General features: G+C 37.2%; 1 long non-coding RNA gene across 2 annotated transcripts in view; it reads left to right on the forward strand.

Annotated features, from left to right (window-relative positions):
• The first annotated feature begins 10,416 nt into the window (after nt 1–10,416).
• Nucleotides 10,417–14,226, forward strand: part of LOC146445579 (uncharacterized) — a 63,282-nt gene continuing 59,472 nt past the window's right edge. For both annotated transcript variants that reach the window (XR_014852619.1, XR_014852629.1), the window contains exons 1-2: nt 10,417–10,588; nt 11,633–11,665. This is a non-coding gene — a long non-coding RNA (uncharacterized LOC146445579). The remainder of the gene's footprint in view (nt 10,589–11,632; nt 11,666–14,226) is intronic.

Below are 14,226 nucleotides of genomic sequence, written 5' to 3' on the forward strand. Positions count from 1 at the left end.
CAGCCTCATTGTCAGGTTGGGGAAGAGGCACTTTTCTGGGAGCTAATAAAGAGACTTAAGTGACATTCAGTCCTCTTAGCTGGTGTCACTAGCAAGAGAAGAGAAAGATTTAAGGTCCTGAAAATTATAACAAGGGAAAAAATGGATGATTTACTTATGGGACCTCCAGTATGACTCCAGTCCACAGAGAGGCTAAGAAATGTCTACCTACTACTCAGTTTGTTATTTTGATGTCTCTTTTCCAATGAAGTTTTCTTCTAAAATGCTTACAAATGAAGCCAATGTAAATCTATTTTGAACGTATTTTGGTTACTTTGTTTTTACTAGTTCTGGGCATTTATTCAGTAGGTCTTAAACAAAAATCTTCAAACCTGATGAATGAAAAGATTTTTTTTTTTCCCTCTGTGATAATGGGCTTCACCCACTGCTGGCTCCAGAGGCTGTTAGGAACCACAAGGACACTCTCTAAAGAAACTTTTTATGAATTATTTAACAGATGCCATTAACTAGCTGCAAAAATTTAAGAATACCAGCAGATTTAGGACCTTAAGATGATCATGAAACCCTTGCATGTGTAGCTACACCAAAAAAAAAAAAAAATTATAAATATGACCACTTTGGGCAAGAAATACATTGAAAGTTCCAAGAAATGTCCATGTAGAACTGATTGACTGTAAAGTTTCAGTGCTTGTGTATTTTCTCGCATTTAGAGAAGAATGTGAACTTTTTCAAAGACTGTGTATCTGCACTATGGGGAGGATGCCATTTAGTGCTTTTCTAATATCTTCTCTTAGTACTGATGCTTAGTTACATTTTGAAGATTACAAACTGTGTTTCTTAGAATGAAGTTGGAAGCACCACCTGAGAGTGATGTCACAGGTCAGAAGTCAGTAAAACTGTTACCAGTGCTTCTGTGACTGCACTGAAGGAAAGCTTTGGATAATGCTGAATTATGTTCTTTATTATATAAATTATATATTATATGAAGGGTTGTCATGCTTTCCAGAGAAAATCTATTTCTTGATTTTTTTTTTTTTTTTTTTTTTTTAAATTAAGCTGCAAGAAGAACAGTGTAAATCTGTGCTGCACTGAACAAGGATCATACACAGGCATTTAAATCACTTAATCTAACTTTTGAGGGTGTAATTCAGAATAGTGCTCTTTTTGTATTTGCAATTAGAGGGTTGAACAGATGTGGAAGGCTTAGTCTAAAATGAAATGTCTAATCTTTGTTTTAAAGGTATTGCTCACCTTTAGAAAAGAATATATTTTCTGATTCAGGTACTTGTTCTTCTTAAATATATTAAAGGTGTAAAGGATATATTTTTTTGGGACATGTGAATGTTCTACTGAAAATTCCACTTGAAATTATTCCTATAACAATGAATCTGATTTCTACTGGTTAATTCTGACACAACAATTCACAAACAATTTCCGTAAAGGATTTTCATAGTTCTTACAGTTAGATCACAGAGGCATGCAAGGAAAATCAAGCCCATATTGTCAATAATATGCTATTCTTTTCCCCAAGATGTACCATAAAACTGCTTTTTCTATAATTGTGCTGCTGCAACCACAGTTCTAAATATGCTGAAGATTGCTGAGCATTCATGGTGAATCACAGTAATGCAATAGGTAAAAGAAAACAGAAGTGACGTTTTCCCAGGGAGTTGTTTTCAGACCTGTGAAGTAAAGAAAGCAGTTATTTCAGTTGTGAAGTGAGGAGAACATATTGATAGTTACTGCTGAAACTTAAAAGGAATTAGGTTGTGTCCAATGAATAAGTATTTCTTATCAACCTGTTTGCTGATAGAAGGTAATTTGTCTTTTTCTTAGATTACTACCAAAGGCTGCCCACACATTCCCCATTGCCCTCCCACTATTTTTTTTTCAATTGGTTCTTGATTATTTTTCTTTCAAAAGATGCTATACTTGGTGTTTTGCTCAAGTATTGTGTACAGATTGAATTGCAGGGAGGAATCATGTATTCTGCATATGCTTTGGAAATGTGGTGTTTTCTTTAAGATAGAAAAGTGTTACACTTTATAAGTCATTAACATGGTCCATAGACTAAAGTCTGTAAGAACCAGAAATGCCAGAAACAGAAGGCTGCAGTCTTTACATGCAATATAAATGTAAATTTTCTTCCTAAAATTCTATGAATATTTGTTCACATACACTTGAACACCTTCTCTTTAAGGTCAACACCAAATAACTGGAATGTAATAAATAGCAGGAGGTCACTAATCTTAACTTAAAACACTTGAAAATAACAAGCACAGTATTAGTTACAGGAAGTATTGAGCCAGAAGCAACTCTTAGTGCTAATTGAGAAGTCTGGCTGGTGAGGAAAGGCTATTGTGGTTAATATAACCCCAGGCAGAGTTTTCTAATTGCAGGGAGTGAAAGCATCTTGCCACTGACAAAAACTACCTTTTAAAGGTGCTCACGGTGGCTATTTATAGATATTCTCTTGAATTTTTCCTCAGCTGGGCAATAATAAACTTAGATTTTAATTGCTCTGTCTTAAGGAGCAGGGAAGAAACTTCCCTGGCTGAAAATTACTCTGAATTCTACCTACATAATCATACCTGCCAGGACTCTTAAATATGTTCACCAAGCAGTCTCTGCTTGTTAAAATACGTTGTGTTCAAATAATCTCTTCTCTTTGTTCATCAATATTCCCCCCAGCTTCTCACTACTTCAGTTTGGTGTGTGCACGCTGTCCTAATAGGGACTGGATTCTGTTACTTTATTCACTCTGAGCAATCCCTCGAAATAAAGTAGAATTGAGGTAATGAACTCTTACAAGGTCTTATCCTGAAGCTGAAGAACGGAGGCTGACTGCTGTAGTAGCTTGAAACATTTTTATCAAACCCTTGAAGTTTGCCTAGCATTATTAGGGCCATGAATACTCCTTTTAAGCCAGGAGCATCCATTTTACTGGCATGGGCTTGGAACTCCTAGATGGTCACACAAGTGGCATCAGTGAAATTCCTGTGTCCATGGCTGAGTCTGCATGAATGATATTGTCAGGGGTGAGTTTGTAAATACAATCACAAATGCATAAAGCTAGAAACAGCTCAAAATCCACTCAGCATTTTGTCTCAGATAAGGAGACAAGGAAAAGAGAGACAGCGATGCCAAAAAAAAAAAAATAACTAAGAAACAATGGTGTCCTTCCCAATCAGTGATATTTAGCAGCAGAAGAATGAATGAGAAGTTTCTGCAGCATTAATCATGCTTTTCCCTCTCAAGGGAGCTCCTCATTCAAGGATTGACCCCTTGTCTGGCATTGCATGAAGTGTGATTTTGTTAATTAAATACCAGCCTCTTGAATGTGCTGGGCTCTTCAAATTAGCCTGTCAGCAGTTTAACACAATTAGATGAATTAAAAACAGAATTCCTGCTTAAATTATGACAGTATTTGATCCCCCTTTATGAGCCTTTTTTTTTTTTTCCAAGTACCCATTTCCCAGCTGTTTTAAAATGATGTGTTGACTTGATATTTCAAAGGCTGCCCTGGCTTCTCTGGCCAAATTCTGCCATTCTGACTCATGGTGAGTAATCCATCCCTGCCTGGACTAAATCCCTTCAACTAGAGTGAGCTGTTCATCTTGAGCCAAGTGTGGCTCTGTGGAGTTGAAGTGGCAGAATGGAAGCCTTGCTGGAATTTTGCTGTACAAATATTCACAACATGGAGTTCTGGTGGGTGAGATTAAGTTATTTCTTACATTTTTGTGTAACAAGACTTCCTGCAGAAATCATTACCTAAAGCACCCCTAGCAGCCAGCACTCATTATTAGTGGAAGTAGTTTCCAAGAGGGAATATAGATATTAGGAAAGCTAATGTTGAAAAAGGCAAGGGGTTTTTATTCTAATTTTGTCTTCAAAAACCTCCCAATCAAAAAAAAATCCTAAATAACCCTTCAGATGTGATAGGTTAATGTTGCTCTGTCACCCTGCTACCTGAATTGTTTGGATGTGTGGGCTGGATGTGGGGAGGTGTGGGTGGCTGCATGTGATGTAACTCAAGGAAATATTCTTTGAAGAGGCTTTGAATATGCAGTAAGTAGCATTTAAAAACTGACAGATTTTGCACAGCCATACTTGGCAGCTTGAGTGTGATAAGTAAGCTGGCTATGATTTGAAATGAGGCTTTTTTCTGGTTTTTTTTTGACTGAATTTATGTCAATACAGACACCACCATTTTAGCCATACCCATTGAAAATACTCTTCTTTAAAAATGGGTAACTTTATAAAATTCAAGTCTTCTAAAATCCTGTGGTTGCTTGCATGGGAATTGGTGAGAATGTCTTGCAGCTGGTAACTGAGCCTAGAAGTAATCCATGAGTAATGAGGGATGGTTCTGAGACAAAGAACATCCTCACACCTTTCAGCAGTACCCTTTGAGGCAGCACAAGTCCTTCAAATCCTTCCAAGCCAGATATGGCTGTTTTTTGATGAGTGCAGTTACAAAAGTCCACTTTTTGGTGTGCAAGGTAAAACTAAGCTGCAACATTCTCCACTCTTCATTGTGCATTTGGCCCTCTAAAAATGATGTGCTAAAATTGCCAATTACTCTGATACGTGGCTGCAGCTTTAAATTTTGTATTGTCATCTATTCCTCTGATGAATCAAAGGTTACTTCATAATTAGTACAATCTTATTATTACAGTGTATAAATCTATATAATAGATAATAAATCAATGTTGTTAAGCAGGGCTCTATAAAGCTGGCTTTGCACCACAGAATAGATTTGGCTGTTGTCCTGTGGGTAAATGTTGAGGGTTTTTTCTTATTCCCAGGTTTATGTATGGATTTCATTTTTTTTCCAGAGAAGACTTTCAGAACACCCTCTGAAATCTGACTTCCCTTTTTGGGCCTCTTTTTTACTCCCTTTCAAGTCATCTGCAATTTGATTTTCCTACAGCACCCTCTACACACAGTGTAACTTCTTCGAGGCGCAGCTGATCTCAGAGTACCTGATTCAGTCATGCTGACAGCACTTTATTGTAAGATATTTTTGCCATCAACTGTAGAAACATCTCAATGGAAAATGCCACACCAAAGAGAGACAGTGATGGGTGAATAAAACACACAGACAAAACTATAATAAGAGCTTCCTGTACAACAAACATTAAAATAATTCCTTAGATAAGAAATGATTGGTAAATATCCATCCCCTATTGATATATGATGCAGTTGTACAGTAAGAAAAAGTGGTCAGCTTTGCCTACAGTGAGTAGGAAAGACATTTTTAAAATAATTGGACAAATATGCTGATGTGTGTTTCAGAAACTCCCACAATGCCAGGTAATTTGCTAATCTAAAAAATAACCAGTATAGCACAAGTTAAAATAAACAATTACATTAATGTCATATTTTTAGATGTCAGCTCTGAAGAAATTGAGATAAAAAGTTAGAATATATATTAAGACTAAGAATTTTATTATTTTGTGAATATTCCACGAACAGAAATCAATAAAAGTTGATATAATACATAGAACAAGTATAGTAAATAGAAAATATGAATTATGCATTTGTCTCAAGGGTTTTCTGATGCCTTGATTTGAATTTTAAGTATGCAGTGAGACTAATAAACATCAAAGGATATACATATATAGAAATGCTCCTGCTGTATTTTGTGGCAGGTATATTTTCTTCTGTGAATTATCTCTGATACACCACCAGGAAAGCATCACTGAGAGCTAAAATAATTTGCATGAGACAACAGAACAGAAAAGATCAAAGTGGGGAAGGCAATCTGTATCTAGTTTTTTTTTCCTCTTCTCCTTTTCTAAACACTTGATACATTTCTGCTTGTTCCAGACTGGCCACAAATTGGGAGCACTTTTAATATTAAAATGAGCAGCTGTGATAAACTGCTAGGAAGTACTGGGAGCTGTCATTGCATCTTAGAGTTTTATTAAGAGTTTAGAATTTTGGTAAAATATGAAAACAAAACAATAATGCTGTAGTAGCTAAGATAAGCATTTCCCACTAATGCTGAGAGAGCCAGCAAATTAGATACACAGAATGAAGAGTATTGTAGGAATATACTGCAGGATAATCTAAATTCATGGCTGTCCCCTGTTGCATTTGTGTATCAGCAATGGGAACCTGCAACAGCTGAATGATGCTTTTCCTTTGCAATGCCTTGGGAAAGAATTCCTTTAATCATTCTCATGGCGGCATGCATGAAGCAACCATGAATTATTATGCTGTCTTGTTCTGGGTTTAGTGAAACTAAGGTAGGAAATCAGAAAAAGACAAGCTTGGCTTGCCAGCAGAGCAGTTCCTAACCCCTGTGCTGCTGATTGGCACACCTGACTGCCTGCATCCACACCATCACTGAGAAACAGCAGAAGGCAGATCAGTGACAGGAAAGAAATTCGATTCAAACATGGATTTACACCTGAATCAGGTGTGTCCAGACAGCTGTTCTGGTCATTTTTCACATTGCTGACCAATGGTTTAAATCTTTAGACATCTATCCCCCCCGGGAGTTGCCTTGTCTTTGGGATGACAGATGAGAATATCAGGGCTGTTGAGGGGAATATCCAGAAAGCTCCAACTCCCTGTTTTTCCTCGGGAGCTCCAGGCAAGGAAAATGAAGCAGGAATTTCTGTAATGCACAACACCTTACTGCTTGTGAAGGGTCATCCTCCCCATGTCAGTCACCCTTAAAAGGGTTTGGAGGGAAGACAGCTCAAGGTTTTGGACATAGAACAGCTCCATTTGCTTCCTTCCTCTTCTGCTTCCCAGTTTTGTGTGTTTTTTCACCTCACTACCCATAAGCATTACATGGAAGAGCCATCCACTGACCTTGTATACAGAAGCAAAGCCTTACATCTGCTACATTAAAAAAAAATGTTAAAAATTAGAGAGAATGCTCCAAAGAATGGTATCAAGATGCTCAAAGTGTAGCTATCTCAAAGCAAAAAAATCAGATGTTATTTACATTTTTAATGAGTGAGTTTTTTAAAGGCAATTTCCTAATTCTAAGAAGTCCAATTTCTAATTCTGAACTGTTCAGGACTGACAGTCCATCATACTAATTTTATAATAAATCATCTTGCTGGATCATCCCATCTGTGGCAGCTACTTGTGTGTATCTCCAGGAAGATTAAGGATTTTGTACTTAATTCAATTTTATTCTCTTTGAAAAAATTATTTTAAAATATTTTTAAATTTTACCCACATTTTTCATCCAGGCACACAGGAATGCTCAACGGTTCATATTGGAACAATATTAGAAAACTCAGGAAGTTTGCACATAAGTGGCTGGTTCTTTCTTCCCCCACAATCCCTGTGCAAATGTGGAAAATAACTTTTCATATATTGATCTTTATATTTTTTTTATGGCATGGATTTCAAAAGCTGAAAAACTAAGACCAAAACCAATAGCTAAGCCCATGCATTAGAGCAATCAGAACCTGCTGTTATTCATCCATTCTGTTCATCAGATCTCTCTCTGTTGACTCAGGTAAATACCTAAAGTACATCTGGCATTATGTTTCCCTTCCTTTCTTTCTGAAAATATCCTTTATTTTATAGCCATCACCTGTTTTTTCCCCCCCTCTCTTTCTGTCTTTTTGGGAAGATGGGTATGTTCTTGTACCTGCTTTCTGATTCTTTGTCTGATTCTCTCCACCTTTTTTTTTTTTTTTTTATTTTCCTAGTCCCTCTAGCAGATGTTTCTCTCCAATGCCCAAATTCTGGTCGCTTCTCCTTTCCATTTTTCATTTGTTTTCTCTTTCTCCTGCTGGCAGACAGATGGGGGACTTGCTGCTTGGCACTGAAAATGTTATGGAGCGGGTTAGTTCCCATCCCACTATGAGAACAGGCTGTTCCTGTGAGATTTCTTTGCAAATAGAAGGAGAATGCTCTGGAGTACCAAATGGCACCTTCCTGGGACTGCTCTATTTTCATGACATTCTGAAAAGTCCTCCAAGAAGTTGATAGCAAAATTTGATATAGGGCTGATAGCCTGGATTTGAGCCTTTTGTCTTCCACACAATTGCTGCTGTCATGTTCCAAGCACTTGATCTATTCAGCTTTTTGCTTTTTGGGTGATGCATTGAAAGAGAAATGTGGAAGAGCTGCCTTGTGCTCTTTCACTATCAGCCTAGAGTTCTCAAACCACAAAATGCTCTTTCTTTCAAGAAATAATACATTCTGTGTATGTTGAGCTGGAACTCTATCTAAGCATGGATCAGAGGTTCATCTCATATGCTGTTTTTATCTGAGCAGTCTGGCACTGCAGCCATACCATTAACTGGCATCATTGCACTCAGAGACATTCTATAGAAAACTTCTGCCACTTTTTAAATAGTTGGTAAAACAAACTGAGGGGTTTTTTCAAGGTTTATATGAGCTTGGTTTGAAAACTAAAGTAAAACTGTTCCAAAAGAGTTTTTACAATTGATTTCTACAACTGAAGAGGCACTGGTAGATTGCCTTCAGCAAGGAGGAATGCTTTTCCTGCAGCTGCTTCTTTCTGAGTGCTTCCCCAATGCTAACCTCCTTGAAATAAGGTCTTACCCCTTTCATTGAAAGAGAGAATGGGAATTGTTGAAAATAAAACACTCAGAAGAGGGAATCTACAAATAGTATCACATTAACTGTTTTTCATATGCAGCTTTGGCTTTCAGACTGAGAGTGAAGCACTGCCTTCATTTGACCTCCAAGAAGTTGAAGTTCAATATGTTGAAAACCTTTATAGTTCCAACAGACTAAAGTACTCCATAGCCAAGGATCACCTTTCTATTTGTATTTCCTTTAATCATTCTGTGGTTCTTTGTCTAGGATGTCAACCTCAGGATATACTCACCACTCTTACTCAGCTAAGAGCAACACAACCTCCTTTGCAGCACAGGAAACTCAGCTTCCCTTCACTGCTGCAAAAAAGCACAGAGGTAAAACTTTGGGCTGGAGTTATGATAAAATACGTAAACTGCTCTGCATGCTGGAAACCTAATTTGCTTCATAAGCAAGAATGCGTTCATAGAATCTTAGAATAATTATTAAATGGTCCCTTTTTACATGCTCTTCACTATGATGCTTCAGTGACACCCATAAAAGCAAAAATATTCTTTTTGCTTCAAATTGCTATTTGTTATCAGAAATTCTTCCTATCCTTTTCCTGAAGACATGCCAATAAAAGCAGTTATACAGTCCAAGCCCCAGTGCAAGTTTTCTGGAGTCACTCAAAACCCCCCAGAAGTACAACATCCTAAACAATTCAGCTTACATTTCTAAAGTAATGATAATTAACTGTTACTGAAGTATCAAAGGAAAAGGATCTCGTGCCTATTCTGCTAGCAGTTCTTACACTAAGAACAGAATAAAAGCTTCCTTTTTTCTCAAATAACCATGCTCCCACTTGACAAATCATTAGATGTAATAGATCAGCTTCCTCTATTTGCTGCAGTTGTACCGAAAAGTGGAAACTATATCCTATTATTTTGCAGAGATGTTCAGGCATAAATTGATGTGTAAGTTAAAAGTGGCAATTAGGAATTTAAAAAAAAAAGCATAAAAAGGTTTCTGGAAGCTATTTACCGTCTGTTGAGAAAATGGAACATGAAATGATGCAATTCAGGGACAATAATACCTTTAAAAGAAATAAGTGACAGATTTTTAGTTAATTTTTTTTCATTAACCTAGACTCATTTTCAAAAAAATCAGTTCAGTGCCCAGGTGTCAAAGTCACAAAATCTGTTGAGAAGTGAGACACTCAGAAAGCTGCATGAATTTAAGTAAACATTTCTTAAATTTCCTCAATTTTCAGATATAAAATTAAGCCTTATTACCCATGATCAAGTTGATTTCTAGAAGAAGCATCTAAATTTTCTCATGGATAATAGAAATATTTCTTTATTCCTAAAAAAATGGGAGTAGTCCCCATGTCTTTCTACAAGAAGAAATTTTGATATGGAACAGCCCAAATCCAGGATTTCCTTATAAAAGTATCTATTGATTAGGAATTGAAGAAAACACAGAAATGGGAACTACTCTTATCTAATGCTTATGATGGAGGACTGATCCCTCCAATAAACCATTTCACCAAGATAGGAAATAAAATAAAACTTTCCTAGGAAAAGCAACAAAACTGGAACTGGACATCACTGGGTAGCATCAAGCACTAGAGGGGGAATTTGCTTGCAGCAGGAATTCACTCCCTTCATCCAGAGAAAGTTTTCTACCGTTGCAGATCACAATCAGCTCTTCACTCCTCCTTCTCCACAGACATTTTAGCCTGAGGTAGATGTGGGACAATCAGGATAACTATGCTAACAAGGTAATTAACTGAGATTGCTGACATGTAGAGTCATTCTAAAGAAATAAATAACCCCAAACAGGTCAGGTGGTTGGTGTCAGGAGTTTGTTGACTTCTCAGGTGCATTTTATCTCTGTGATGAATCTAAACCTCTCTTCAAGCAGCTGCAGAAAGAGCTCTGAGTTTTGCCATAAAGGTGCCTATAAGGAATAGTTTTAAATGAACAATTGTCAGCAAACATAATAAAAGGAAGTTGGGGTGAAGTTGAGGGCATGAAAAGAAAGATGAAGTTTTGTGTGGCCTGTAAGTATTCAATAACTATGAAATTTTTTTTCAGTGGTTTTCTTAGGTGAAAGTTCAGTGTTTAGCTCATGGAATTGAAAATAATATCCTCCTAAATGTGAACTAAGGGAATGTATGGCTCTCTACAGCTAAGCAGTGAAGGAAGATGTGACTTGGCTTTATTGTTTAAGAATAATAATATTTCAAGATGTCTGCTTGTATTGTGTGATATCTAGAAAATGAAACATGCTGATACTTGGGACTGTAAATGTGTGTGCTACAAATAATTTAAGTTATGTTTAAAAATGTTATTAAATTCTATTTGTTATGTAAGATTGGGCTAGATAGGGGCTGAATGTTGATAGCCAGCTTTGCAACAAGAGTAGTACTCTATTCTCTTAATTTTCAAATATTTTGCTGTCATGATACAGTAGAGGTAGTTGAGATCTTGATAGGAATATGGTTAAATGTTTGAGCAAATTATTTTGTGGGCTTGTTTTTTGGTTTTTTTTGTCTGTGTGGGTTTTTTTTTTTTTATTGTTTTGTTTTGTTTGTTTGGGGGTTTTTTGTTTTTTTTTTCCTTGGGGGGGTGGGGGGAGGTTGTCTTGTTTTTCTTCAGACAGAGGGTACCAAATCAAGGAATACAAAAAATGAAAAGCGGAGAGAGAGAATTGCAGCCTCTGATTCTCCCACTGTCCTTTTGGTTTTCAAAAGCTCACAAAAGCAGTAAATGCACCACTCAAGAATTCCTTTTCTCTTTTAGCTTTCCCCTGCTTGGAGAGCTTTTACTTTCTTCTAACTTGTCTGTGCTATCCAAGGCTTGTAGCAGTGTAAGGCTGTGCAAATTCTACTTTTTCAATTAGCAAATTGCACCCAGCAAAGTGTTAGGGTACATCTGAGGAGAGAAGCAGAAAAGCATAAATTAATAGGAAAACTGAGTGCACCCTGACACCCTAAGAAAAATAATGGAAAATTGGTCTATATTTTGGTGTTTTTTACATTTTCATGGTATTTTCACTAATGTAAAAACAGAGATAGTGATGCTATTTCTTTTTGCTTTTCTAGACTGTGGATTTGGAAGTGAAGTGATGAAATGTGGTGAGTAGGCTGAGGTGGAGCAGCACTGTGATATGCAAATGATTGCCTTGCTTATATCATCTTGCTTTCTTTCAGTCACTTGTGGCAAAATAAGATTTCTTCCAATGTTAACTTTATTTTTATGAAGAAAGAAGTTAACTTTTTTCATCTGAAAACAGAGCCTTTCCACATGTTCAGGGTTGAAGGAGAATTTCCACCTCACCATGTCAGTTAATTTGATGTGATCTTGTTCTGTATGCAGCACCTTTCTAAAATTTGTGGGACTTCTTAATGTTATCTATTCCTGCTCTGTATTGTTTTTTTTTACTGGGATAAAAAAAAAAAAAAAGTATTTTCTAGCTTATCCCAAATCTCTCTTTGTCTCTTTCAATGGTTTAAGCATATAAAATGTTCATAATTCATTGAAATTCTGTGGGTCTACAGAAGGAAAATTTGTCCACCAGTGTGCTTAATTTTTGTTATTTGCTGGGATATCTTACATTAAATGTAAAACAAAGGCTTATCCAGTAATGATCTGATATATTCCAGGAGTTTTAGTGTTTTTTTCCAATGTTCTCTTCCAAATTTCTTTTAAACTCTTGTCAGCAGCTATGGCCTCTCTTGTATAGTAGGTAGCTCTGAAATCAGTGGGATTGCTTAAAAAACCAAAACTGTTTTCCATTTCTCAATAAAGTCATCCTAGCTGGTATTTCAAGGGTTCCTGTCTGGAAGGCTGGCAGAGAATTGACAAGAAACACTGGTGAATTGAAGGGAGGCCCCTGTGGATGTGTCTTGGATTCATTCTCACCCCTCAGGTTTGTGTACATTGTGAGCAGATGTGAGCCTTTAAAAAAACTTGGGTACCAAAGAGTGGCATGAAATAGCTGTTTGATTCTCCTTGCAGATATAGAAAAAGCTACAATGATAATGTGTGATAGTGACAGGATGGATGGGGAGGAAATCATTGTTGTAGTCTCTGTTTCTGATAGAGTTTTCAAGTCAAAAGGATGTTTCTGTTCGAGTTTTCTTCCCTTTCCCTCCCTCCCTCCCTCCCTTTTTTTTCTTTTTTCCATGGTGTTCAGATTATGTGTGAGACAGATGCTCAGCCTCCAGCCACCATCCTCCTGTGGCTTTCATGCCTCCAGTTTGATTGAATATGAGCACAGCAATGCTTTTTCTCCTCCAGACAGTCTGACAAACACTCTTTGTGTGAATGGTGCACTTGGTTGCTCTGGTAAACAGAGTTGTCTTTTTATCCAGATGTCAGGAGAAGTGATGACTTCCTCACAGTGCACCTGAATTGTACCATATCTCATTCCTCCAGGGAAGCAGAGGCTACAGATGTCATCTGATATTTCTTTTAGCTGATTCAGAAATATTTGCCATCAGGCTAAGGCCAAATGCTTCCTTGGTGTGGAAAAGCTGTGGATAACTGCTGTTATTCAAAGAACTTTTGTAGAATTTACATTGTGGGGTTCTCAGAAAATGTTCCCACCTGAAGTGAGGCATTTCCAGCCACACAGCTGTGCAGCAGGACAGAGGGGGATGCAAGAGCTCAAGCTCCCTTTCCACAACCTTCCCAGCCTGAACTTTGCTGGCTGGGAGGGAGATAATAGTTTGTAAAAGCTGGAGGAACAATTGTTTCTCACTATTGTCTTGGTGGTGAGTGTGGGTAGTTTTGTTTGGGGTTTTTGTTGGTTGTCACATATTTTTTTCGAAACCAAAGGTGCAGTTTCTTTTATTTAGAGTGTGGTTTTCAATGAAAAGGAAAGAATTCAGTGTGTTCTTGTTAAGGCACGAGCATATTGCTAAGAAATACGTTGCTGAGAGCAAAAGTCTAGCAAGCCACACAATTGAGATGACAAGTGTAACAAAATCAGGGGTGTTGAAAGGACTCTGACAGTTTTCATTAGCAGCGTTGTCTGAGGGAAATGCCTCCTTTGCCTCCTTTTGGCAGTGAGTCAAGACAGCAGTGTTACCTTGGGCACTGAGCCAAGCAATTTTGTGGTAGCATTTTAATGCAAAACATGTTAAAGAGTTGACATAAATTAGAGTGTATCAGTATACCTCCTGCTTTAAATTTCATGTTCTTGCACTAAAACTATTTAAACTAGCTAGGGAGGTCATATGTGGAAACTTCTTAAACTAGGCAGTCTTACCATCCAAACTCTTCTAGACAGCGATATTTGTTTTTAAATTGGAGCTCTGATTTCAAAGTGTGGCTTTTTTCCTGGGATATCATCTTAAGCACTTGCTTGCTGGTTCTGACTTTGTGCAACAATACAGTTAAAAGCTACAATTACCAGAAAGTCTCTCTCTGAATGGAAGGGAACAGACTGCGGGAAAGAGCACTGAATCCACTGATAATTTCAGGACAGACTTCCGAGGTTTCCACTAATTCCCTCAGTCATTAACCTGAAGTCAGAAGCAAATAATGCAGCTTGATGAAATTACCAAAACACCTTCTAGTATATTCATGCTACAGATTGCTATAAGTAGAATATTTTAATGCTATAACTCACCTAGCTCTCAACTACAATTCTTGTGCAACAGAACCTCAAAAGTGTGGAAATGTGGAAATG

Source organism: Lichenostomus cassidix, chromosome 1, assembly GCF_008360975.1.
Source record: "Lichenostomus cassidix isolate B80296 chromosome 1, HeHo_3.0, whole genome shotgun sequence".
NCBI lineage: Eukaryota > Metazoa > Chordata > Aves > Passeriformes > Meliphagidae > Lichenostomus > Lichenostomus cassidix.